The sequence below is a fragment of the Schistocerca serialis genome, chromosome 8 (genome assembly GCF_023864345.2).
Source record: "Schistocerca serialis cubense isolate TAMUIC-IGC-003099 chromosome 8, iqSchSeri2.2, whole genome shotgun sequence".
NCBI lineage: Eukaryota > Metazoa > Arthropoda > Insecta > Orthoptera > Acrididae > Schistocerca > Schistocerca serialis.
The window spans coordinates 96,076,677-96,103,868 of NC_064645.1; the positions used below are offsets into that span (position 1 = coordinate 96,076,677).

The 27,192-nt window shown below is 42.6% G+C and overlaps 1 long non-coding RNA gene across 3 annotated transcripts in view; it reads right to left on the minus strand.

Annotated features, from left to right (window-relative positions):
• LOC126416510 (uncharacterized) overlaps positions 1 to 27,192 on the minus strand; it is a 101,998-nt gene that overhangs the window by 68,190 nt on the left and 6,616 nt on the right. For all 3 annotated transcript variants that reach the window (XR_007575474.1, XR_007575473.1, XR_007575475.1), the window contains exon 2: positions 15,040 to 15,144. This is a non-coding gene — a long non-coding RNA (uncharacterized LOC126416510). The remainder of the gene's footprint in view (positions 1 to 15,039; positions 15,145 to 27,192) is intronic.

Consider the following 27,192-nt stretch of genomic DNA (forward strand, 5'->3'; position numbering starts at 1 on the left):
GTGCTGCGAATACATAGAAAGAAAGATCCCTTATCATTCAGTGATTTAAAATCGAATGGTCATATAAAGTTGATCGCCGGTAAAGCAGATGCCAGACTGAGATTCATTGGAAGAATCCAAAGGAAATGCAATCCGAAAACAAAGGAAGTAGGTTACAGTAGGTTTGTTCGCCCACTGCTTGAATACTGCTCAGCAGTGTGGGATCCCTACCCGTTAGGGTTGATAGAAGAGATAGAGAAGATCCAACGGAGATCAGCGCGCTTCGTTACAGGATCATTTAGTAATCGCGAAAGCGTTACGGAGATGATAGATAAACTCCAGTGGAAGACTCTGCAGGAGAGACGCTCAGTAGCTCGGTACGGGCTTTTGTTGAAGTTTTGAGAACATACCTTCACCGAAGAGTCAATCAGTATATTACTCCCTCCAACGTATACCTCGCGAAGAGACCATGAGGATAAAATCAGTGAGATTAGAGCCCACACAGAGGCATACCGACAACCCTTCTTTCCACGAACAATACGAGACTGGAATAGAAGGGAGAACCGATAGAGGTACTCAAGGTGCCCTCCTCCACACATCGTCAGGTGGCTTGCGGAGTATGGATGTAGATGTAGATGTAGATCCTCCGTAGGAATTTCTGCACATGCCAGTATCTGATTCGAGCAATCAGTCAGGTGCCCTTCAAGATACTCAGTCGTTGTAAAAAAGTTGAGACATCTATGGCAGAAATGTCGTTTTTGTCAGTCTTTACTCAACAGAGAGGAAAATAGGCAGGAAATATTTCTATTCCATATGTAGTGTTGCTTCTCACCCTTGGAGAAAAGCAACAGATCTAGGTGTTTGGGGCGCTCACCGGTTAATTTGTGAAATTTAGAGCGATCCAACTAATTTATGCTTGACTTCTTTGTTCTGTACAGTGTGCTCATGGTCATCTTCTTCTTCTGGCTTACTATTATCAACATCGAAGTTGAGAACATGAACTGAAACATCTAGGTTCCACCTCTCGAATTTTGGTACGTCCTGGAGTTTTATGGCGAATGACATGTTTCTGCAATCACAGTGCCCGCAGGCACTGGAATTTTGTGAGTACTAGGAAGGACTGCCCTTGCAGGGAAATTTCTTTCGCTACCCACAAGTGGCCACTTGATGCAACATTCATCACTGTGATCTAGATTCTGGGCATTAACATATGCTTTTTTATAGCAACAATATCTTTCGGAAGAGGGACGAAACTGGACCTGCCACTAAACAGATCGTAGGCCTGTATGTACACGTCAAGGTGGAGTATACACCTGAGTCCTTTACAAGACTCACTTTCCTGTGTTTCGGAAAAACAGCGAAATATGACACTTGCACAAAGCTCCAGATCACTCTGTGATTGAATTAGCTCACGATATCAACCAGTTCTCCTCCAGATTTTTGCGATGCTTTTCACCTCACCAGCATTTCTGATCTCTTTCCGCTGTTGGATCAGCTCACAGTACAGGACTGCTTTGCACTTAATCTGCACCGACATTATACTCTGCCAGCAACCAAATGATGTGTGGCACAGGGTACCTCTGTTACCACTAACTCGTACCTTGTTCCACTGGCGAATGGCGCGTTTGAGGAACAGTTGTCGGTAAGCCTCTGTATTGGCTCTAATTCTCGAATTTTCTCGTCAAGGTCATTACGTGAGATGTATGCTGGAGGAAGTAATATGATGTCTGACTCTTCCCAGAGTACTCTCTCGAAATTTCAGTAGTTAACCTCTCTGTGAAGCATAACGCGATTCTTGCAACGGCGGCCAGGGGAGTTTGGTCCAAATGGCTCTGAGCACTATTGGACTTAACATCTGAGGTCATCAGTCCCCTAGAACTTAGAACTACTTAAACCTAACTAACCTAAGGACATAACACACGTCCATGCCCGAGAATGGATTCGAACCTGCGACCGTAGCGATCGCGCGGTTCCAGACTGAAGCGCCTAGAACCGCTTGGCCACACCGGCCCGCTCCAGGAGAGTTTTCTGAGCATCTCAGAAACACTCTCACGTCGAGTAAACGATACCGTGACGCAACGCGCCGCTCTTCATTGCATCTTCTCTATCTACTCTGTCAGTTGTACCTGGTAGGAATCCCAAATTGGTGAAAAATGCCCAAGAATCGGGCGAACAAACGCCTTATAAGCCACTCCCACCTCGGATGAGTTACTTTTCCTGAAAATTCTTCCCACGAAACTCTGTGCGACATCTGCTTTTCCTACTATTTGTTTTTGTGGTCATTCCACTTAAGGACCCTTTGATAGTTACTCCTAAATACTGGAGTGGCAGGATATTGTGGGTCATTAACGATTTCAGTGAGTACCCTCTCCAAAAGGCATTGACAGGCATCGTGAAAATATGTAAGAGCTTTGTATTCAGAATTCGTTTTGTCAGTACGAGCTTGTGAGATCCTCACCCTGAAACCATCATGAACCACAGAGTAGTCCAGTACAGCTACAGGACTTACTTGGATATCCGTAACAGACCGGGCAGGGGTGCTGCTGCTGCTAGGCCCAGAGTGATTTCGAGGCAATGCCTGATGCCATGAAAGTCCATGACGATTGTGAGATGGACCAGGCCGTGGAGGGTGTGGCGTCTTGGCAAACAAGCTCGTGTCATCAGCCTGTTCCACACTGGTTGTGATGGACCTGGATGTGGCGGTGTTTGAGGCTGTGGTGACATACTCATCATCAGGAGTTCACGTGGCAGAGTAATTGTAGGTGCATATGGCCTCCATGTGACCTGTAAAGAAAGAAAAAAATACTGGAATGTATCACGTGTAATGAAAGTAGTATCCAGATGTTTGTGAATGTTCTATTTACTTTCAAAATAAGCAGTGTTCAAATAAGTCCAAAAGCCTCTCACCACGTCATTATTTTCCATGATGACTTGTAATATCTTATCCTGCAGCTCAACATCCAACACGATATTATCATCAAGAGCACCGAGTAACGGAGATCCATGAGGATTGTCAGACGGTCCAAGGTGCTGACCGTGGCTGTGTTGGCAAATGAGCTGCTATCATCAGCCTCTACCACAGTGAATATGATGAGCCAGGGTTGGTTGGCTCTGAGCACTATGGGACTCAACTGCTGAGGTCATTAGTCCCCTAGAACTTAGAACTAGTTAAACCTAACTAATCTAAGGACATCACAAACATCCATGCCCAAGGCAGGATTCGAACCTGCGCCGTAGCGGTCTTGCGGTTCCAGACTGCAGCGCCTTTAACCGCACGGCCACTTCGGCCGGCATGATGAGCCAGGCAGGGGTTTGTAGGCACGGTGAATACAGCATCGACGGACTTGGCTGGAGTGATGAATGTACCATCATGATGTCAGATTGCGGAGTTGTTGCTGCAGGTGCAAGATCAAGCTCATACACGCTCATCAGATCTGCTACAGAAAAAAAGAAAAACCATCAGATTGCAGATAAAAGGAACAAACACAAATAACAGTTTAACATTACATCATTGAAGGCATCAGCAGAGACCACACATTGGCAGCTACGTATGTACTCTTATTCTTCCACAGTTTTACAAATTTCTTTTGTTTTTTCGTATTTTGCTCAATTTTACGTATTTTCAGAACGGTCGTCACAATGTACCATGGTACCAACTTATATATCATTACTAAGCCCCCATTCCATTACTAATTTGTGAGTGTGTGTGTTTGTATGTGTGACATCATAGTGTATATATTTCTTTCGTTTAAATTTGGGAACGGAAAAAGCAAATTTAAATGAATGTAAAATCTCCAAGATGGGCTATCTTTTACAGAAGTTCGAAATTTATCGCGGAGTTCAATGCGAGATGCTTATAATAGTTTCCACAACGAAACTTTGTCTCGAAACCATGCAGAAAATCCAAAGAGATTCTGTTCGTGTGTAAAGTATGCTAGCGGCAGGACAGATTCAGTGCCTTCTCTGAACGATAGCAATGGAAATACTATCGATGACAGTGCTGCTAAAGCAGAGTTACTATACACTGCCTTCCGAAATTGCTTCACTAAAGAAGACGAAGTAAATATTCGAGTCTCGAATTAAGAACAGCTGCCATGCCAACATCAGTGACTTAAAAGTAGATAGCCTCAGAGTAGTGAAGCAGCTTAAACCATTTAATAAAAGCAAGTTTTCCGGTCCAGACTGTATATCCAATAGGTTCCTTTTAGATTATGGAGATGCAATAGGTCAATACTTAACAGTAAATACAACCGCTCGGCCGACGAAAGATACATACCCAAAGAGTGCAAAGTTGCAGAGATCACACCAACGTTCAAAAATGCCAGTAGAGGTAATTCCCTAAATTACAGCCCTCTATCACTACCGTCGATATGCAGTAGGATTTTGGAACATATATTGTGTTAGAAAATTATGAATTGCCTCGAATAGAACGGTCTACTGGCACACAATCAACACGGATTTGGAAAACATCATTCTTTTAAAAGGCAACTAACTCTTTACTCAACGAAATGTTGAGTTCTATTGACGAGGGGTTTGAAACTGATTCCGTATTTCTGGATTTCCGGAAGGCTTTTGACAGTGTATCAAACAAGCGGCTCTTAGTGAAATTGTGTGTTTATGGAATATCGTCTCAGTTATGTGACTGGATTCGTGATCTCCTGTCGGAGAGGTCACAGTTCTTGCTAATTGACGTAAAGTCATCGAGTAAAACACAAGTGATTTATGACGTTCCTAAAGGTAGTAATATAGGCCCTTTGTTGTTCCTTATCTATACAAACGATATAGGAGACAATCTGAGCAGCTGTATAAGGTTTATTGTAGATGACGCTGTCGTTTATCGGCTGATAAAATCATCAGAAGATTAAAAAAAATGCAAAACGATTTAGAAAAGATATCTGTATGGTGCAGGAACTGGCAATTGTCCCTGAATAACAAAAAGTCTGAGGTCACCCACATGAGTGCTAGAAGGAAACCTTTAAACTTCGGTTACACGATAAATCAATGAAATTTACAGGCCGTAAATTCAACTAAATACCTAGGAATTACGATTACCAACAACTTAAATTGGAAAGAACACATAGAAAATATTGACGGGCATGCAAACCAAAGACTTGGTTTTATTGGCAGAATACATATAAAATGTAAATAAGAGACTGCCCACATTACGCTTCTCCGTCGTCTTTTGTAGTACTGCTGCGCCGTGTGGCATCCTTACCAGATAGCACTGACGGAGTACATATGGAAAATTCAGAGAAGAGCAGCACGTTTTGTATTATGGAGAAATAGCAGAAAGAGTGCTACTGACATGGTACAGTATTTGGGGTGGAATCAGTAAAACAAATGCGATTTTCGTTGCGGCGAAATCTTCTCACGAAATTTCAATCACCAACTTTCTCCCCCGAATGCGAAAATATTTTGTTGACACCGACCGACGTAGGGAGAAACGGTAATCATAATAAAATAAGGGAAATCATACGTGCCACAGTAAGATATAGGAGTTTATTTATTCCGAGTGCTTTTCGAGATTGGAATAATAGAGAATTATTGTGAAGATGGTTCAAATGGCTCTGAGCACTATGGAACTTAACATCTTAGGTCATCAGTCCCCTAGAACTTAGAACTACTTAAACCTAACTAACCTAAGGACATCACACACATCCACGCGCGAGGCAGGATTCGAACCTGCGACCGTAGCAGCACCGCGGTTCCGGACTGCAGCGCTAGAACCGCACGATGAAGCTCTGGCAGGCACTTAAGTGTAGTTTGCAGAGTATCCATGTAGATGTAGGTGTAGATGTATTAAAGACGAACACATTGGTAGAAATAATGACGTAAAATTATATAAATTACATCAAAGCAAATTCCATAACAGCTACCGATTTCTGAAAAAGATATTGTTTGTAAAAGAAATACCGTACTACGTAACTCCATTGTGTGACGTCGTAGTAAACTTCTGATGACTCCAATCAAAGATTCTGTGTGCAACACAGAGCTATAAAAAATACATACCTAGAGACAGAGCTGACCACCGCAGTGAAAAGCATGTCACCTGCGGGATAGCCCACCCCTCTAAATCTGACAAGTGGGATGTAGCAGTCAATACTGACATATACCCAAACCATTATAATAGGCATAATCCTCCCCTGCTTGGTGACTAACCCATAAGACATTGCTGCTATATCAGTCCTGACTAAGGCGTCTACCGCCCGCGGTAATAATGGCAAAGCGATCGCAACACGTTGGTGGCAATATCAAAGACTGCTATAAATAAACACCTGTATTATGAGGAACTCTTCTCCCACCCGCTTGCATTCGCTGGATAACGCATGCTGAACGAGCCATTCGAGAACATGGCACGATATGCAACTCCTTGACTGGCCGCAGCCGCTACTAAATCCATGGTCGCGAACGAGAGAACTCCACGTATTCGCCTAACACTAAGGTAGAAAATTTCCTCAGGCATGGTAGAGGAAGTTGCATACTTATTGGTGTAATCATCTCTGGCATGATGGATAGCACAAAAGGTGCTCAATGATTCAGGGAAAGGGCATATCGCTTAGCTAAACCAGTGGTAACTCGCAGGCACCTACACGCTCACCAGAGTAAATCTGCCGGCCGGTGCGGCCGAAAGGTTCTAGGCACTTCAGTCTGGAACAGAGCGACCGCCACGATCGCAGGTTCGAATCCTGCCTCGGGCATGGATGTGTATGACGTCCTTAGGTTAGTTAGGTTTAAGTAGTTCTAAGTTCTAGGGGACTGATGACCTCAGATGTTAAGTCCCATAGTGCTCAGAGCCATTTGAAAAGAGGAAATCTTTGGATGCCTTTCCGGTTAAACGTTGCTAGCAGTTTAAGTACCAAGAACTACCCCCCCCCCCCCCCCCCGACGACCCTTTCTCTTTGGACCAATCGGAACCAAGATCCCCCTCTTCCCCCAACCTTCACACTTAACTAACGCTTATGCACGGGCGTCCCCATTTTCAACCATGCAGCACTCCCAAGTCGACTGAAGTCACGTAATTATGATATCCAAACAAAATAAACACTACAATATTGTCAGAATATGCAACTTTACTACAAGTCTTGCATATTAACCACAGGAAATCCAAATATTGTCATCGCAATTAATCAAATGTCGATTGATCCGTGGAACTGTAAAGACACATACAGACAGATACGACAATTGAGAATACAGAAATATAATTACTATGAAAAATTATCTGTGTATTATTAATGAGTGACTTCATATATCACACAAATGAGACAGAGCAATTGCCACAGAGCAGCAAAAATAAACTACATACAAAATCATAGACTCATAAAGATCACAGTACCTACTATAAAATGCGAGTGCTGATGATTTTGCGCATCATCAGTCGATAATCGTATTCTGCAAACACCAATTATTACAATTAACCTTCCACCTAAGTGATTCAATCTAAGAAGGGCCGTACAATGACAGTGGAAAAAATGGGCTGCACTTACCTTTCGTCGCCATCTTTACACAAAACGCTGTGTTTCTCTGTCGATGCTACCGACCCAGGGAATGCAGGCGCCGATGTTGACACTGCGAACCTGCAGCCAGCCGTGAGAATAGTGGCGAGACGGCTGTCCAAGACATCTGTCAGTAGTCCCAAGGAAGAGCCATCTCATTGGCTCCAAGTAAAAGCCAGAAATGTCCTACACCACCTGAAAAATGGTGGGAAAGGGGGGAGGGAGTCTAGTTAAACAGTTCATTCAACGACTAGCAACACAATCATATATCTTCTCCTGATAACTCATGCTACCTCCTTAGATGCTTGCCCTCAATCGAGAAAAGATAGAGGAGCTGAGGAGAAACCATCCATTGCTGGTATAAGAGAGAGTCGGTGCTCGATAAGGTTCACTGTGTTTGTCACCTGGTGAATACCAGTGACAGCAAGAGGAAGATGTGTTAATAAAAACTGTTTTATAATATTTTTATTAGACATCTGTGAGCTGCTGGATTTACCCATACAATCTTATTAACAAAAGTGCATTATTTAGTAGTAAATCAACAGCCCTGCTAGTACTCAATACTATAATATCATCAGGTGTAAGGTGCTGAAAGTTAAGACTTTACCATGAATCTCTCTTGGCCCTCACATACCGTTAGGTCTCTACAATATCCCTTCTACGATACAGTCATTGATGACAACGCACAAATCAGTCAATATCAGAGCCAAGAGTAGAAGCCTGTAGCTAGGATATTACTAAACCTTTTTATTGTTCTCTTCTAAGGCCGTAGATCCGACATCTTGTTTGGGAAAATGTCTGTAATCTTTACATGTGATATTTTCCTCTAACAGCACTCTATTGGACAGTTTAAGGGATCATACATTTATGGTAGATGTGGAATATAATTATTGCTCATCCTATTAACCAAACTTAGTATGGGTCTCATACAGAGGAGATAGCCCGTAAAGTGATTTTATAAGCTTGCTGGCAACACTTCGTAGCAGTGGATCTTTTTTGCTGTAACACATACCTTTCTAAGAAGAAGACTGTTCCCTAAAATCCAGTAACATAATGCTGGATTTGGTACCAGTAGGATCTGTCAACACGCTAGTAATATATGAGCTCAAATCGAGCTACGTTCTTTTCACGAGAAGTCTATTCAGAAGTAACATTAATAGCCAACGTACATTTTGTGTAAAGATAAGAGATATTTAGGGTCGACAGAAGTGTTTGTCTCTAGCACTGTTATAACGAGTGGCAAAGGGCTACTGAATGTGTGTATATATGTCTAATACTTGTTCAGAAATATATGTATCTAAGCACTAGATAATCAGAAGAATAAACTTCTACAGAGGTAGTTGTTGCGATACATATAGCCCAGATGCGTTCATCCAACGTGGTGTTTCAGACTATTAAACAAATTTAATATTTTCTCATAACACACAAAGAAAATCCTAAACCTGTTATGTATATTATACGAAATTATAGATTCGATGTCCAATCGTAGGTATTTGTCTACAACACCATACTGACATGAGCATTGCGTGGTGGAGGCATAACACATAAGACTATGTTTCTGACAGGCGTACCTGCGATGTCATAATAAACCAAGTTTCCCAGTCCTGTTTCACAAGAAGTAACATCGGCAGACTTTACTTAAATAATAACGTTAAATAAATAAAACTACAGACATACAGAGTGTAGCATTACAAGCAGTTATCAGACCTGATTTTATGGAACGTATACACAGCCATACAAGACAACAGTATTTACTAGTACTTTAATTCTCTGGAAGATGTCGGTTTAGACCCCGAATCAGTCTGCTTTAGTATTCATAAAAGTGCAGGACAAACACTAGATTGCGCCACAGAATGGCAGTGTGAAAACAAACATCAAATACTTCCATTTACTAATGATGATTATTCACTTTAGTAGCATCAAAATCGGGCAAAGACCATGGTGGCAACGCTTCCAGTCAAATTATCTACTAAGTGAAACAGAACTTGCACTGTATTGTTTGTGCTGTAGTGTGGATACCCCAGGGTCCATGGGGCGCGGGCGTGGAGTCCATCAACAACAAGCGATTAGCTTAGTAGTATTCTGCACACCAAAACTATGCACACATACTTAGCGGTGTATATTTATTAAAGTATCAGCCCAGATGTCTGTTAAAAAAAATTTGAGATGCGGCTCCCAAGCTCGGCATCCATTTGGAAGGATGTGATAGTGTTACCCTAGCTTGGATGGTCATCATAATATACGGATGACCTGGATATCGTTGTAAGTAGAACTAAGACGAGTACTTTGATAAAATAATCTAGACTTAGGTCCTCAGTCCAGTGCTTATACACTCTCTGTCGTAGTTGTAAATGCATCGGAATACTTTTGTTTTTAATATGGGCGCACACTAAGAGCATGGTATTGTGTAATCGATGTCCAAGGTAAACAATTAAAAACTATAGACATATATAACACATTCATTAGGGCCCCACAGGTGAAACACAGGTTAGGTGATGAATCGCTAAAATATCCAGGAAAAGGCAGCACGTTTTGATTATAACTTCTAAGTGTTGCTGCAATTACAGTATTTTATGTGTGTGGTGTGATGTCAACGCTTCGGGGACAGCAGGTTGAGACGATGTGCTTTCATTTTTTCTGTATGCATGCTTTTATACAAGAGAAAGAATATTATCCTTTACAAACAGGCTGATACATTCATCTTTTTATAGACTGTAAACAATGTTCCTAAATTTACACCCATAATGTCATATCAGGCGAGGAGGATGAAATAACGATTACAAAAACACAGAAATGTTGCAAAAAGAAGAAAGAGAAACAGAACCACACTAGATGTTCTATTACTTTAAATAATCATCATTCCGTCTAATCAGAAAGTAGAACTATTTCTGAAAGTTATATATGTGATAGAATGGGCCGGCCGGGGTGGCAGCGCGATTCTAGGCGCTACAGTGTGGACCACGCGACCGCTACGGTCGCAGGTTCGAATCCTGCCTCGCGCATGGATGTGTGTGATGTCTTTAGGTTAGTTAGGTTTAAGAAGTTCTGAGTTCTAGGGGACTGATGACCTCAGAAGTTAAGTCCCATAGTGCTCAGAGCCATCTGATTGAACTGTTTATCAATCTGGCCTCATCTTCATAGTCTGGTTGTGTCATGTATAAAAATTATCAATAAATTGTTGTAAAGTATATCACATCCGTGTTGCCTTAAATTTTCGTTCATAGCCACTTTTCCCAGTGGTGAAGCTGTTTAGTTGCAGCCTGCTTAGTAACCCACCTCAGTAACAGTAATTACTTTCTGCAGTAGCGGATTCCCGTCCTCTCATATTTATGTTGGACGCCAACTGTATTTTGTGAACACAAAAGAAGTAACGGTTTTGCTACTCTTCCTGTTATAATCTGCCCACAAATGGTACTGAACATCTTGTGTATCTATGAACGTGTATGCAATTACATTCAAGAGAAGCAGGGACTGCAAGAATAACTGTTCTGAAACTAGAACAAAATAACTTTGGAACTGCCAAGGAAATTACATGCCGTTTATTCATGTTGCCTTTGGAAAGAATGGGGCGAATTGCGCTACCCTCCCATAATCATTAAAACTATTATGTTGAGGACTGAGGTAGCTATCTTTCTGCCTTCATTGTTAATACAATTTCCATCTTCTCCTTTTTTCTTTTGCTGATGCCTTGTCCCGCGGTTGCCGAGGGTCGGCATGGTTAGGAATGGATTCGGCAAGGTTAGTTATAGGGGGTGGCTGGATACCCTTCCTGCCGCCACCCCGTAGCCCCTGGGACGGAATTTGTGTATCCCAGCTGTCTGCGACTAGTGTAATCCATGGAATAGGGCGAACGTGTTCAGATGTCTGCGAGTCGTGTAACTGAGGCAGAACGTGGGGACCAGCCTGGTAGTCACCTAACGGGGTGTAGAAAACTGCCTAAAAGCACATCCAGTCTGACCGGCATACCGGCCCTCGTCGTTAACCCGCCGGGCCGATTCAATCCGGGGCCGGAGTGCCTACCCGAGTCCAGGAAGCAGGGCGTTAGCGCTCTCGGCTAACCTGGCGGGTCTGTTAATACAATTTCCATACGTTAGCTAAAGTCCATACACAGCAATGTATGACCAAAATGAACCAAACAAAAACAGTGTTTTTACTGCAGTAAACTCAGAATATGGCGAGATGTGTTAAGTAATTTTGATGCTTCACACTGTTATGAATAGTGATGAGAATTACAATCTATCGCCGAGCGCAGATATCTTGAAAATTTATTTTATTTTGCCAAACACTTTTCTTAAAGTGAAATGAGAAGTATTTGATGGTGGCCAGCATGACCGTTCTAGTGCTTTACCGACATTTCGCGCAGGAGGAATTACACACTTGCCACACTCAACACATCCTGCAATCAACTGCACTAACATTTGGAGCGGTATGTCACAGCTGCAAAGTTTGATGTCGGCAGACCACGAAGTTATGCCTGACATGAACTGCCCACAGGGGTGTTTCCATGATGGCAGTCCTAGTGTCCCTACTAATTTTCAAATGTAGAATGTTCCTTTTGAAACCGACCTTCAAGCTTCAACTGGGAAAGTTGGACATGAGTGAACTGCGCCACAATGGAAGAGGCACTCTGCCACAGAGGGTGTCTGTGTTACAAACATGTTGCTGCTGCTAACATTTCCGCATGGAATACTCAAGCAGGATCTGGCTTTAGTACAATGCATTCTCACGGAACGATTCGTGACAGATTCGCAATATCGATCATCGTTGTGACGTGTACCAATGTTTGAAACTACAAGAACAACAACAAAGTGCCCTGAAAGACCACAAAGAGTCGTTTATTTAAAAGGTCTTCGTGAACAGAGTCTGTAGCTACGGCGCAGAGCGCCCCCGTGTATTCCCGACAGCTGCGCGGCCCCCCTGGTGCGGACGCAGGCGCGACGCTGGCGACTGGGCCTCCGCCTCTCGCGCCGCAACTCCTCGCTGCTGCCGGAGGCGGACGAGGAGCTGCTGGGGGCGGCAGTGGGCCGGCCGCGATGACGCACGCGCAGCTTCCTCCTGCGGCACCGCCGACTCGGCCTCCACCTCCGGCGCGGACCCTCCACGCTGCTGGAGGAAGAGCTGCTGGGGGCAGGAGAGGGCCAGCCACGACGACGCTGACGTCGCTTCCCCTTCCGCTGCGGCGCCTCCAAAGTGTTGCAGGCTGGGGGCGTGGTGGCGAGGGGTGCGCCCGCCGTAGCCTGCAAGACAACGTCAACACTCATGACACCTGATAAGGCTCAGTTTTTGGCGCAACTGTGTGGCCAAAATGTAAGGTTCACTGGTGCCGAGCATTAGTCACATATTCTGCACTCAGCGAATGTGTTAAACCACAGCTTGCCTCCTCCCACAGCGCTATCTTTCGACAGTTTTTAAAACCATGACCCAACGTGTAACTCTTCAACCGCTTGCACTGAATCGGGATACACTTCTGTATTACAAAGTGTCTTTGTCTCCCGAACCTCTCGTTCCTCGCAGTAACATTCTGTACCACAAATAGCTATAGTCCCAGACAACTGTGTCTCTAGCCCAATAAAGTTCACTAGCCGTTGCATCAGGAAATGTATATACCCAACCGCCTCACAAACAAGAAAAGGTCTCAAAAGTAACTATCCACAATGGCAGTTCACATAACGTTTCTGGTTAAGTGTGGGGCTAGAGACTGAAGAAATGAATTCCTACACCACTGTGATATTCTGTGGACGATAGCTAAGAAGTGCGCATCTACCTAGAATATGCAACCTTCAGTTAAGACTAAAGTCTACAGAGTGTGTAGTACTCACCCTTATTGATTCCAGCAGCTGCTCCTCCATTATCCTGCAGTACATGCCAAAGCATTCGTCTAGAAACAGCTCTCGTTCCTGCGGACAAAAGACTTTATCAGCTACATAGTAAATAACATCTAACTTTGCTTCTGGATTTAAGATTAACAGATTTTATAGCACTCTTATTTGCTACGGGTGAACCGTAAGTAGTACACATGCAGTTAGAATCTTTGGCGATCAATTATGACAGAAGTCTAAACACTTAGTGGTACTCACCTCTGCGGAACTTAGAGACAGTTCGTCAGCCAGTCTGCTATATGCTGTATAGAACTCTTGCACGAACTCCTCCCACTCCTGTAGACAAAAGGGTTTATTAGCTTCATAGTAGCTAACCTTAGCTCTGTTAATAGATATAACATGAGAAAATTTTTGTGGAATTGTAAAAGTTATATGCCTTTTCAAAACTGAACTATATCACTCTTAAGAATACGTGTTTGTACTTTCTTCTCAATTTTTATTGAGACTTCTCAGGTCAATAGAGCGTTGACTATTCGTGATGGACTGAGCCCCTGTTCTGTTTCACGTGTGCCCACTTCCGCTCGCCACCAGAGTCAAATCCATTAGGGACGTTACAACCCGACTAAAGCTGCCCAAGTCGAGAGTTGGTGAAGTGGTCGTCAAGTGGAAACATGAAAGAATATCCACAGGTAAACCAGCACCAGGCAGACTTCGTGTACTGAGTGACGGGGCTGTCGGGTTCTGTGGAAGGTGGTTGCAAATAATCGCCTGCAATCAGCAGAAGGAATCACTCGTGCACTCCAGACTACTATCAGTGGCCCAGCCAACACAGTGGCTGTGTGGAGTGAGTTTAGAAGCAATGGGATACAATGGTTAACAGCTCCTCATAACCATCACATTTCTGCAGACAGTGTTAAGCGACGGTTGATGTGGTGTAAAGATCAATCGGTGGGTCACGCTATACCCTGTAGCGATCTGATGGAAGGGTTTCAATTTGGCGATTCCCTGCAACATGGTGCCAAATCTAGAAAACCTGGACTAGAGAGTAATGGAAGAAATTTATTTTGTTGGATGAGATTTGTTTCACATTGATTCCAACTCCTGGCACAGCATATGTCCCAAGAGTGAAACATGGCGGAGGTTTGGTGATGATTTGGATACCCATATCGTGGTATGCCATGGGCACTATGGTTACTCTCCAATCTCTTATTACGGCCAAGGATTATGTGACCATTTTCGCTGATCAGTCCGTGGTACAATGTTTTTTCCCCAATGGTGATGCTGTGTTCCAAAAAGACAGGGCCCCTGTACACACAGCCCACAGCGCTCAGGACTGTTTTTGTGGATGAACCGTCTCATCTTCACTGCCCACCACAGTCACCAGACTCCATATTACTGACCCTTTGTGGGCTTCTTTGGAGAAAAGTTTCCATGATCGCTATCCACTTGCATAATTATTACCTGAAATTGCCACTATTTTGCTGGAAAAACTGTATAAGTTTCCCTTGAAACCATACAGGAGTTGCATTTATCCATTCCGAGACGACTGGAAGCTATTTTGAATGCGAAAGGGTTTCCTACGTCGTACTAGGCACGGCGTTGTGGCGTGTTTTCGGTGCCTCCGCACATTGGCAAAACTTCTGTACAGTCTGGCTGCCCCCAAACACTGCCAACATTCTAGAGCGGCGTACAACGGCGACCCTCACCTGCTGCATGACCGCCTCTGGGTCTGGAGGGGCGCCCTCCACCTCCAGCTGGACGTTCTTCTCCTCCTCCTCCAGCTCAACGTTGTCCTCTTCCTCCTCCTCAGTGCTGCCGCAGCAGCACAACCACCGGCGGACCCTCCGCCACATCTGTGCAGACGAGAACTACATTAGGTCCGAAAGAGCAGACACCACACATTCATATAAACAGAGCAACACTACAGCATTTTTGGCCTCAACGTGTGTATGCCGGAAACTTTGTTTTTCATTACTAGAAGCTTTGTTTGCTTGTGAAGATCACTCACGAGGAGCGTTCTCGTAGCAGCAATTGATTTCGTTCTTCACACTAGACTAACATATTTGTTCAACTGGTCCCTCAGAAGTGTCCCACTGGGCTAAAATTTCCAGCTCTAGGAGCCATATTTCATTTGGAAATTTACATCTCGGTTGAGTAAAGATGCAGTAGCTGCTCATAACATCACGAAATGGAGTAAGGCGGGAACAACAGACTCAGATACTTTAATTGTGGGTAACTGAGCCAACTGAATCGACTTCTGTTCACATTTTCTGTTGTTAGAAATATGGAGGGATCACCTCTGCCCTGCGCACCTGAACTCATATTTCCGTTTTCTCATTATTACTAAATTAACATTCAGAATCTGCTGATAGTAAGATTTTTAGAACCTGAGACACAAACAAACAAATTAATGGGCGCAGGATAGAATGTTTTAAGACCAAGTTGAAAGTGGTGCAATGCGACGAGGTTTTTATATAGAGATGCTAATCTCATATTCAAGTGATTTAACATTGAATATGCGTCAATATTTCAAGATAGCATTTCTAAAAAGTACTCTGGAAAGTTTATTAAAAATAAGAAAGCCACAGATAACTTAGCGAATTAAAATATCATGTAAGAGGTAGAGGGATATTTTCGACGCAGAAATACAGCGAGAGAGCGGTGCACAAGGAAATTTAAAACATCTGTACCGAGGGAGCTAGGGGGGGGGGGGGGGGGGTTGGGGAGGGGGAGATATGCTGAAAGGAAGACGCACACGCACATGCGCACACACGCACACATATACACACAGTGAGGTAGCATTAATTCTTTCCCTCTGTTGTTTGACTACAGATTAGAGCTGGATTCGAAGCAGATTTTAATCAAAAACCTCCATCCCTTTTTATAATATCACCCGCTAACTGAATCTCAACTGCTTCCTTAATAACGCTATCCCAATAGTTTCAAGTGCATGCCAGAATCTCAGTGTTGGTGATGATTGATGGCTTCGTAATGTTCTGCAATGGCAGATTATCTCAGCCGTTGTAAGTCTATGGAAGGCTCGCTCTCAGTATACCTGTCCTCCACAGTCCTGATTGTGTGGCCAATGTACGACGTGCCACAACTGCAAAGGATACGATGCACACCAGCGTTAGGGAAAACAAACACCATTCTCCACGTAACGTAAAAGAGAGGAGATTAGTGTTTAACGTCTCGTCGACAACGAGTTCATTAGAGACGGAGCACAAGCCCGGATTAGGGAAGGATGGGGAAGGAAATCGGCCGTGCGCTTTCAAAGGAACCATCCTGGCACTTGCCTGAAACGATTTAGGAAAATCATGGAAAAATCTAAATCAGGATGGCAGGACGCTGGTTTGAACCGTCGTCCTCCCGAGTGCGAGTCCAGTGTGTTAACCATTGCGCCTCCTCGCTCTGTGTAAAAGGGGTCTTACCTTTGGTGGTGGTCGAAAAACGCATTTCACGTCGTGTTTACACAAAATACGACCAATTCTGTTGGAACTCTACGTCCGTAAGGAAAAGAGAGCGTGCACTTTGGCATGACATGGTTATTTTCATCACTCGCTCAGTTCACGGTTGGTCGATAGCGCACTGGGCATCCCATCTTTCACTACAACCATTCTTCCGAAATGTGACTTCCACGTAGGCTAAATCAGCTCATGGATTTTCAGGCTCTGTCCTGTGTACGGCATGTCACAACGTACCATCAACAATCTTTCTAAGCAACGCATTAAGCAGGGGAAGGAAGCCATCCTTCTCCACTTCCAACGTGGAGGGAATATTCAAGTGGACTGAGTTCAGGTGCTCTAAAAGGCCGTTTAATTTGTCGATTTAATATGGTAAAATAACAAAAGAGGGTATAAATGTGTGAAAAACGTGTAGGTTTCATGCTACCGACTTCAGGGTCCGTTCCTAGAAATCATCCTGAAGACGACTGATCATAACAGGTGACAAATGGCACCTCATCCCAACTTCATCTGTCTGTTCATGGAATGCCCATTGAATAAAGGGTAAGAGAAAGTCAACACATGTCGAAAAAGATGGTTAATTTTATAGCAAACATAGTCTCAACTGACCGTAGCGAATCAGACAGATGTGCACGCGAGTAGAGAGAGACCATATGAAAACAACAACACGAAGATTCTGGCATGCGCTTCCATTGTTCACATAGCGTCATTAAGGAAACATCTGAGGTTAGATTAAGTAATTACCTTTCAAACAGAGATGGATGCTTGGAATCCAGCACTCCTCCCTTGTCGAGCGACAGAGGGAGAAAGTGTAACGCTGTATCACCCGTTGCTAATTACTGTTCACTATCAGTAAGCTCCTACGTTGGTCATCTTTGGTTGTGTGGTGAACTGGCGTTTACAGTGTGTCTGCGAGTGTGTGTGTGTGTGTGTGTGTGTGTGTTTGTGTGTGTTGTGCTGTAGCCTTATTTCTGAGTTCGCTATGACATGAGCTATGTCATAATTCTTTAATACCATAGAAACTCTCTAACGTTTCAAAAAATTGTAACAGCTTGTAAGAAATACCTGAATGCAACTGAGTTCTTGTAACCCATAGCGCACCGTACTGTCAAGAAGTTATTAAGACTGGAAAGAGACGGTGTTCTGAGGAGATCTAACAAGTCTGTGTCAAATGACGCGACATCAGTGCCCGAATGAGTTGGAATGGACAACATGACACACCTCCAGCTGCTGGTTCTTCATGCAGTGGCATTTCGGTACGTAAAGGGCATGATGCTACGACTGTAATGTTCACGTGTAAAAGCTGGTCGTATTAAACTGAATGTGATAAAGCGAGCGTTAAGGGAGCAATGCTTGAAACGTTGAGTCAGTCTGAAACCAATCTGACGAAAGCTCCACTCACATTGTAGATACTTTTACCTGTTCTATCAATAGCTAAAAAATTATCCAGAGCACCTTTACAGACAGATACAAATGTGACGACAAATATTTACAGTTGCTTTTAAGTATCACTAGACCAAAATAATTAAAGATATGAAGATTCGACCATAACGAACTCCTGAGTAAGAGTGATTTGTAGACCTACTACCCCTGAAGTAATATTTCGTCAGTTTAAGTCTACAGCTACTTCATCTACTGCCACTTACAGGTTTTCATGCTGATTTTCTATCGAAAAAGTAAAATGATATAAATTAAATGATATTGAGGAACCAATTTCCAAGAATGAGAGCGTCTAATATGATCCATCATTAAGAGGTTGTGTTGACCTGTATGCCAAGAATCCAAGATAGCTTTCCATCCAAAAAAAGTCAGAAAAAAGTATCTGTATAAAATCTTCATTTTTAGTTCTCGTCCTTGAAATGTATAAAAGAAAGGGCGGCATAAACAGTTGCATTCTGTTTCGTACCGAGACAGCATCATGGAAAAACAGAAAAACCTAAGTTGGCAGACGCCTGAAGTAGACGCAAACCGTTTCTCGTAAGGTTGCAGTACTTACAAGGTTTCAAATACCTGTGTCAAGTGAGGTGCCTAGGAATATACTACAGCCTCCTTTACGCCACTCGTACAGTGATCGCAAAGACAAGATTAACTTAATAATGGCTTACGCAAAGCATTTAAGAAGTCGTTATACGCACGTCACACACGCGGGTGGAATGGGAAGAAGCTTTAATACGTGGTATAATGACTAGCGCCCTCTGCCAGGCGTTTCACAGTAGTTTGTGGCCTATGAATGAGAAGGGCCAATCAAGGGAGGCGCATTTAGTCAGCGGTTCACTTAGTAAGTCCATTAAGATACGTCTGATGTTAGAAAGACGATAGCGGGTATTCCAAGAAGAGCCCTGCAAAACATGACTTCCTGCCACAAACATAACGAGGGATAGCCATCAAAGGAAAATCAGGTAAGTGAAAGCCCACACGGGGATCTACCGATATTCGATCTCCTCACCCACCATTCGCTGATGGAACTGGGAATGAGAAACGCGATGGTGGTACCAGAAGTACACTCCGCCACACACTTTTTTCTGGTCTGCGTCTGTACAAGATCATTTCAGTTTCATTTATGCTTCTTGATGTTCGAGCTGTCGCCAACGATACAGTGGTTTATGAATGCACTATTTCAATGTACATACATCGTCACTTACTCATGCGAAAGTCAACGTTTGCATATTCCGCAGAATCTGAAACGACCGAAGAGGCTGAAACTTGTCGCTAAAGCTTCAGTTTCTTATCAAAAACATTTTAGTGGTTATTTCACGTATTTGAAGTGCTCACTCCTAGAATTCAAAAACGATTTAGCTGTATTCGAATTACAAGAGCATCTAAGAAATATTTGAAATACGGACCTTGCAAGGGGGCATGGCACACTAACAGCTGCCAAAGATAATCTTTGATTTCTGTCGCAATCGAACAGAATTTTAATAGGCATGTGTCCTCCATAGCATCGAGTTTTTAATAAAATTTAGATTTCCATTTCCCTATACATTTCTGTCTCTAAGTTCAGTGCCAGCTTTTAATCCTAATTATTAAGCTATCTGAATGAAAGTTTTGCAGCATGTAGTCTCAAATTATGTGCATACTCCTATGCAACAATATCTTCTAAATGTAGTCGTCTATTTTATAATCACATTTATATACCGATAACTAAAGAAAGTTTGAGTTTCAAATTTGAAAAAAATACCTTAACTAAATTAATAACATTGCCTTAAAATGAATGCAAAGAACTATTGAACTCTGTCTTGTGAATGAACCGCATAATCTTGAATGTGAAAATTAAGGTCTGAATAAGAAAAGTTAGTTTTCAAAAATACATTAAAAATTCAGAGCTCAAAAAAACAACGAATTTCTGGACTTCAGAACTTGAGTATTGCTAGACCTTTAAATGACAGAAGATTTTAAAATTTCACTGAACTCCGCAAAATAGAAGAAAAGTTAACACAGGTCTGCTAAGTGTTTGGACGAAGATTACGGGCCGCCCCACAGGTTCAGTCCCTCAGTAACTCTGACCACCTGTTCCATACTCCAAAGGCACTTTCTGACATCACTCTCACGACTTAACATCCCTGGAAAAGAGAGCAACAAAGGATATTGCCTAGAGGAGGTAATAACTCAGTATGCTACGAAATGCGCAAACGAGGTTCTTTGTATTGAAGATTTTATTCGTGTAGCGGTGTTTGCTCTCCGTAAAAGACGTATCTCTGGACACAGTTTCCCAATCGGCAAACGGTTATAAAATGTGTGAGGTTTCATTTCAAAGAATACTGGATGTGGAGCGGAAAATTAATTCTCGAATCAAAATAGTTCGAGGGTCGTTCAGTAAGATGCGCTCCACTTTTTTTATTCTCAGAACATATTTATTGTTAAGAGTCAGAATTTGGTGACTATGTACATCAACATGTCTTGTCCGTGAACTATTTTTCTACGTTGTCTCCATTACGTTCTACGGCGGTACAGCACTGTGGAAGAGCATGTATTCCCTGCTGGTAAAAGCTCTTCTCCTGTAGGCGTAGCCAAGTTTTCTGACTGTCACCCTCAACATCTCTGAAAGCTATTTTGATGCTGTACTACGGCTCTGTCATCTGACAGAACGATTCGAAACTTCAACGGCGCACAGAACAAATATCAAATGTGGAGGCACCATCAAGGACGTTTGCCTATTATATTAATGCCTCTTTTTTTTTTTTTTTTTTAAATGTGGAACATCACTTATTGAACGACACTCGTACATTGTAGATTCAATCTAGCCGCATCATAAATTTAAATCCCCATCGCGTTTTTCTATCTGTATAAGACGGCTATTCTCAGGAAACACTGTAGGGATTTTAATACGGTTTTCACTAATAGATAGGGTGACTCGCTAGTAAGGTTTTTATGTATAATTAATTAATATTTCATGAAAATTGTCTGAACAAAGACGATTTTTGTCCATTAAGTCATGCCTCCTGAGAAATTTCCTGGCTTGCGCTGCTTAAATCATTTTGAGTCATGTAAGAATTTGAAGTTAATAACTAGTTACCTAACGTTTTCCTCTGAATTACAGTGATAACTCTCGCAGTGACCTATAAACAAAATCATCGCTAGGGCAGACAAGCCGACCGGTCGTAGGCACTGATCGTTAACAGGACCAAGTCACAGGAGAGCTGGGTGGGCGCGGAGTTGTGTAAAATAAATTAGACAACTGTAACTGCAGCTGCTGTGCAAATAACACGCAATACACTGACAGTTTTTCATCAAAAGAAATATTGATCTATGTATGACGCACACTGCTTTCTAACACTCATGAAAACCGAACAGGTCAAAACTATTTTACTTGCAATTAAATTAGAAACATTACGAAATTTATGGTAGCGTAAAATTTGTAAATTAAACGTGCGTACTGCACAATCAGTAGATTCTCAAAACGAGTCAAAACTTTCGCTAAATATGTCGAAAACAAAGAGACTTCAGCAACATGGTTTAGCCTCAATACATCATCACAAACGCGCGGATGGTGTAGGTACACATTGCTGAAAGGAAGTTACGGATTTGACAGTAATCTTTTCAGACGTTTTAAATGGCTGTAACTGTCAACTATTAACGTTAACGCCCACAGCTAAAGAGTTTCGTTGGCGATTCTGTGTGTTAGCAGACGGTGTCTTTCCACTGTGAGCAGGGACGGTAATGATAATTTGTGACGTACCTTATTCAACTGACTTGCAGCCCCGCCTTGAGAGACTGTGTGCAGTTACTCTTCAAGGTTCAAAACAAAGCGGCTGTTCGCTTTACGATGGAACTATGAAGATTCTTTCCCAAAATAAAGCTTTCAAATATAGATAGCGATGCACCTCGAAATCGAATCAACGTCGAAGTAATGCTAGGCAACAGGATTAGCCGTTTGGAGCGATGTTGCATTGTTGATGGCCTGCCTCAAGACCGATGTTAAACCACTGCACTTGAGATAATTCCTCAATGACTCACTATTCATGAAGGAATGTGATTCAACAAACGCAACTATTTAGAATAATGACACAAACGAGGAAAGCTGTACCCGTATTACTTGCAGCTGTGAACAAGCCTTTCCGAAATTTAAACTTTTATCGATAATTCTATGATTTTCCAATGTATTACCTGACGAGACATTTGTATCCTGACAAACAGTTACATTTGTGTACATCAGAAATAGATACGCCAATAATAGTAGAATAATTACTTCAGTTAATCAGAGATTCCTGTATGGAGTACAATATTAATAGCAACGATCAGCTTCGACAGAAGTATGATGCTGTTTCTGTATTTGTCTTCGACTACAACGATCTCCAGCAACAAGGATGGACATACAAAAAATTATTGTACTTGAGGTTACTCGAAAGTAATTTTCCAAAGACGAAACTGTGAGTGCCGGTCGGGGTGGCCGAGCGGTTCTAGGCGCTACAGTCTGCGACCGCGAGACCGTTACGGTCGCAGGTTCGAATCTTGCCTCGGGACTGGATGTGTGTGATGTCCTTAGGTTAGTTAGGTTTAAGTAGTTCTAAGTTCTAGGGGACTGATGACCGCAGTAGTCAAGTCCCATAGTGCTCAGAGCCATTTGAACCATTTTTGAAACTGAGCGCACTGAAGATGATCCATTGCGATATGCAGTGATGATTACGCCGCTGTAAGGTTCATGTGCTTGCTCTCAGTGGTCATTTGCCGTAAAGAGAGGTGTTCACACACTAAATACATTGCCAACAGTCATCTCTGTATTCACAGGCATCAAGCCCAGTCGCACATTTACGCAATGCTAATCGTAAAATTCACATACTAAACTGGGAATTAAAGTCATTTCACGCACATCAATGGCCATGAAGCTTGATGTAGCCTTTCAAAATTAAAATAGCTGTACGAGGTTTAGTCCCATACTCGAAATAATTTTCTGAGATATTTAAAATTACCTCAAAACTAAATTTTGCAACTTCCCATTACAAGCAACATACTGACGCAATACGCTTCCCTGGGTGTATCAGAGCAAGCCTGAAACGGAACACTTAGTTGGTAAACAATTAAGTAAATAATATTTTATTCATAAGACTATAAGTTATATATCGTTTTTAGTTTCAAAATTTAATTATTATTTTTATTTGTTTGGTATCACTTTTTGCACTTGTTATCCTGTCCGAGTGACTAAGGTGGTATGTCTACATCTATATCTACATTTATCATCCGCTAAGTATCATAAGGTGCATAGCGAAGGATACCTCGTACCACAAGTAGTCCTTTGCTTTATGGTTCACTCGCATACAGAGCGAGGGAAAAACGACTCTCTACACGCTACGTACAAGCCCAGATGTCTCTTATCTCGTTCGCGATCCTTACTCGAAATGTACGTTGGCGTCAGTTGAATCGTTCCGCAGTCAGCCCCAAATGTAGGTTCTCTAAATTTTCTCAATATTGTTTAGCAAAAAGAACGTTGTATGACCTCTAGTGCTTACCATCTGTGTCTATAAAGCATCTTCGTAACATTGGCGAGTTGATGAAGCCTCCTGTTAACAAATCTAGGAGTACGTCTCTGAACTGCTTCGATATCTTCCCTTAATCCCACTTAATGGGGATTCCAATCACTCGAGTAATAGTCAAGAATGGGTCGCACCAGTGTTCTATACAGTGTCTCCATTACAGATGAGCTGCACTTTACTAAAATTGCCCCAGTAAACCGAAGTCGACCATTGGCCTTCCCTAGAACTCACCTTACGTGCTTATTCCACTCCATAACGCGTTGTAACGTTACGCTTACATAATCAGTCGATATGACTGTGTCAAGCAGTATACCACTAAACAGTATTTGAATATAACCTACACGTTTCCCCATACAGAGCAAGCTGCCGTTCAGCACTCCAAACAGAAGTTCTCTCTAACTCATCATGTAACCTCATACAGTCACTGAAAGGCGACATTTCCCCAGACACTACAGAGTCATCACCAAACTGTGACAGACTGCTGCTCACCCCATCCGTCAGTTTCTTCATGGTCATAGAGGTCAAAGGCGGTCCTCTCACACTATCCTGGGGTACTCCTGACGGAATTCTTTGTTCTGATAAACTATCGGCATCCACGACAACGTACTTCGAGCCACTCACATATCTGGGTACCTACTCCACATGCTGGATGCTTCGTTAAGAGTCCGCAATGGGGCACTATGTCAAACGTCCACAGATACAAGAAGATAGCCTGTTGCCCTTCATCCTTGGTTCGCAGGATACGGTGTGAGAAAAGGCAAAGCTGAGTTTCCACGAGCATGATTTATAAAATCGTGCTGATCTGTGTACAGAAGCTTTTCTGACTCAACGAAATTTATTTTATTTGAACTTAAAATATGTTTAAAAATTATGCAGAAAACTAATGCCAGTCATATGGGTCTGTAATGTTGCATGTCCCTCCTTTTACCCTTCCTAAGCGTAGGAGTAACCTCCGCTTCTTTCCAGTCTCCTGGGGCTTTGTCCTAAACGAGAGACCTACACTACGCTGCATCGTGGTCATAAACAATCTGACAAGGTTGTAAGGATGTTGCACGTTAGGTTGCGCTGCGAAATAATTATTGAGAATAAAATTCGATACGTTGCGCCGTTTCCGAGTTAATCAGCATTGAAGTTAGCCAATCAAGACGTTGCACTCGCAGCTTCAAGCGGAACGTCAGGTGGAATTAGCGTCGATTGTTCTCATATCATAGATGGTAGTGCCTCGGCTTCGATCATTAGTATCGGCCCGTGACCAGTTTGTGTATTGCTTCCTCGTTCAGATTTAAGAAAACTCCGAAGGACACGTTTCGTCACAATGCCTCTGGCTAACTTCAATGCCAATTACCTCGGATAAGGAGCATCCTATCTATTTTATTCTTGACTTATTTTTCGGCACAAACTACCCTGTAACACCCCTACAACCTTTTGGACTGTTTCTGATCATCTGTCCTATGATATACAGACAAAACGTTGTAAATTGTTCCCTGAAATTATATATATATATATATATATATATATATATATATATATATATATATATATATATATATATATATATATATATACTGCTGGATAAAAACAGTATCCTTTTAGAGGTTTCCAATTCACTCAGCATTTGTTGTTGCAAAAGTGCATATACAGTACATGAAATGTTTACATTTACAAATGAACAGCACAAGTGGTTCCGAGATATCAGCTGTCAGCCCATGCTGAAAGAACCATACAAGTACGTGGTGTAGGCTCCACGAGCGGCAGTGCAGCCGCTGGTTCTGGCATTCAGTCGATCGTACAGATAGCTGTCAACGAATCAAAATCGGAAAATCGGCGACGCCTTTTCAGGTTTACTGTCTTCTTTTCAGCATATACCTCCTCCAGGACGACAACGCAACAGCAGCGGCCCCTAGGTGAAGACGACATAAGCTGAGTTAGAGATCAGCAGTCGCTGCAGTTCACTTGACAGACTGTTGACAGTAGCGGTCGCTAGAACCAGAATCGTTACTTGTGTTCGTCTATTCTTAATAAGACTTTCCTTGCGACATGTCTGTGTAATTGCACTTGTGGATGATCATGTGTGAAGGACTACAAGAATTCTCAGATCAGAGTCAAGTATTGTGTTTGTCTTGTTTTCATTAATAGGAGTTGTTTGACTGTTTGTCTAGTGAACTGAGCATGCAGGATTCTTAAACACAATAACATGGCGACGAGATGTGTGAATAACATGGTGCGGACGATATAGGAGCAATAACGTAGCGACGACCTGTTAACACTTCGAACCCACAGCCACAATCTGCCACAAATTGTCTCTGCTTTGTATTGTCGTGGGATTTTGTGTTTCGCTGGCGTCATAATTCTACCCTGTCTTTTCATATCAGGGGTGTGTTTACGTGTTTTATCAGTATCTCTTATAGCGTTTTTAATATTCAGTGTTCTCACGTGGGCGTTGCAGAGATTTTCTTTGCTTGTGTGCTTAATTTTATTCCTTGCATTGTCTGTTTATTGCACTTGCCTATTCTTGAATCAGCAACCCACCTCTCCCATCCCCTGCTAACGTGCCTCAGCTTCAAGCAATAGATTCAACGCAGCTCACACACATGTTTCACTTTCTGATGCAGCAGACTGCAACCCTTCTAAACACGGTACAGCAGTTACTGGCCAACGAAGCAACAAATACAGCGCAACCACCCAATCAACATTCAACAATTGTAGCTCCAAGTACCATATCGCCTTTTCGCCAGTTTAACGAAATAGAAGAGGAATGGCTCGAGTGCGCTCATACAATCTAGTCAATGGGCAAGTCCACTGGTTTTGTTCCACAAACCTTCAGGTCGCATTTGCCTCTGTGTTGTCTTGAAGTCTACAGTCAACCCACGAAGTGTGATTGATACTTATCGATTCCCTCGTCCAGAGGATCTCATGGACAGATTAGGTGCATGTCATTACTTTTCAAAAACTGATTTGCGCGACGCAAATTTTCAGGTACCACTAGATGAAGACTCTCAAACCGTATGTGTTGTGAATACTCGTTTTGACTTGTTCAAATATTTACGTTGGCCTTTTGGCAGTGCTTCAACACCCGCCATTTTCCAACAGCATTTGGAACAGCTGACTGCTCAAGTACCAAACTGTTGAAACTATTTGGACGATATTGTCGTACAGGTCGTACACCTGCAGAACACGTTGCTAATTTGCGTGCTTTGTTCCGCGTGTTACCTGATGCAGGACTGAAGGGCAGACTGGACAAGTGTGATTTTTTTTAAACCTGAGTTGGAGTATCATGCTCATGTCATCAACAGTTAAGGTGTGCATTCTTTTCATTCACATTTATTAGCCATTCGACATTTGTCAGTTCCTCGCAATGTCACAGTATTGCAGTCAGTCTTAGGGAAAATGAACTATTATATTCGGTTCATACTGAGTGCTGCACAAATCGCAGCTCCATTGCATCGCTTGCGCCCGAAGAACGTCCCAT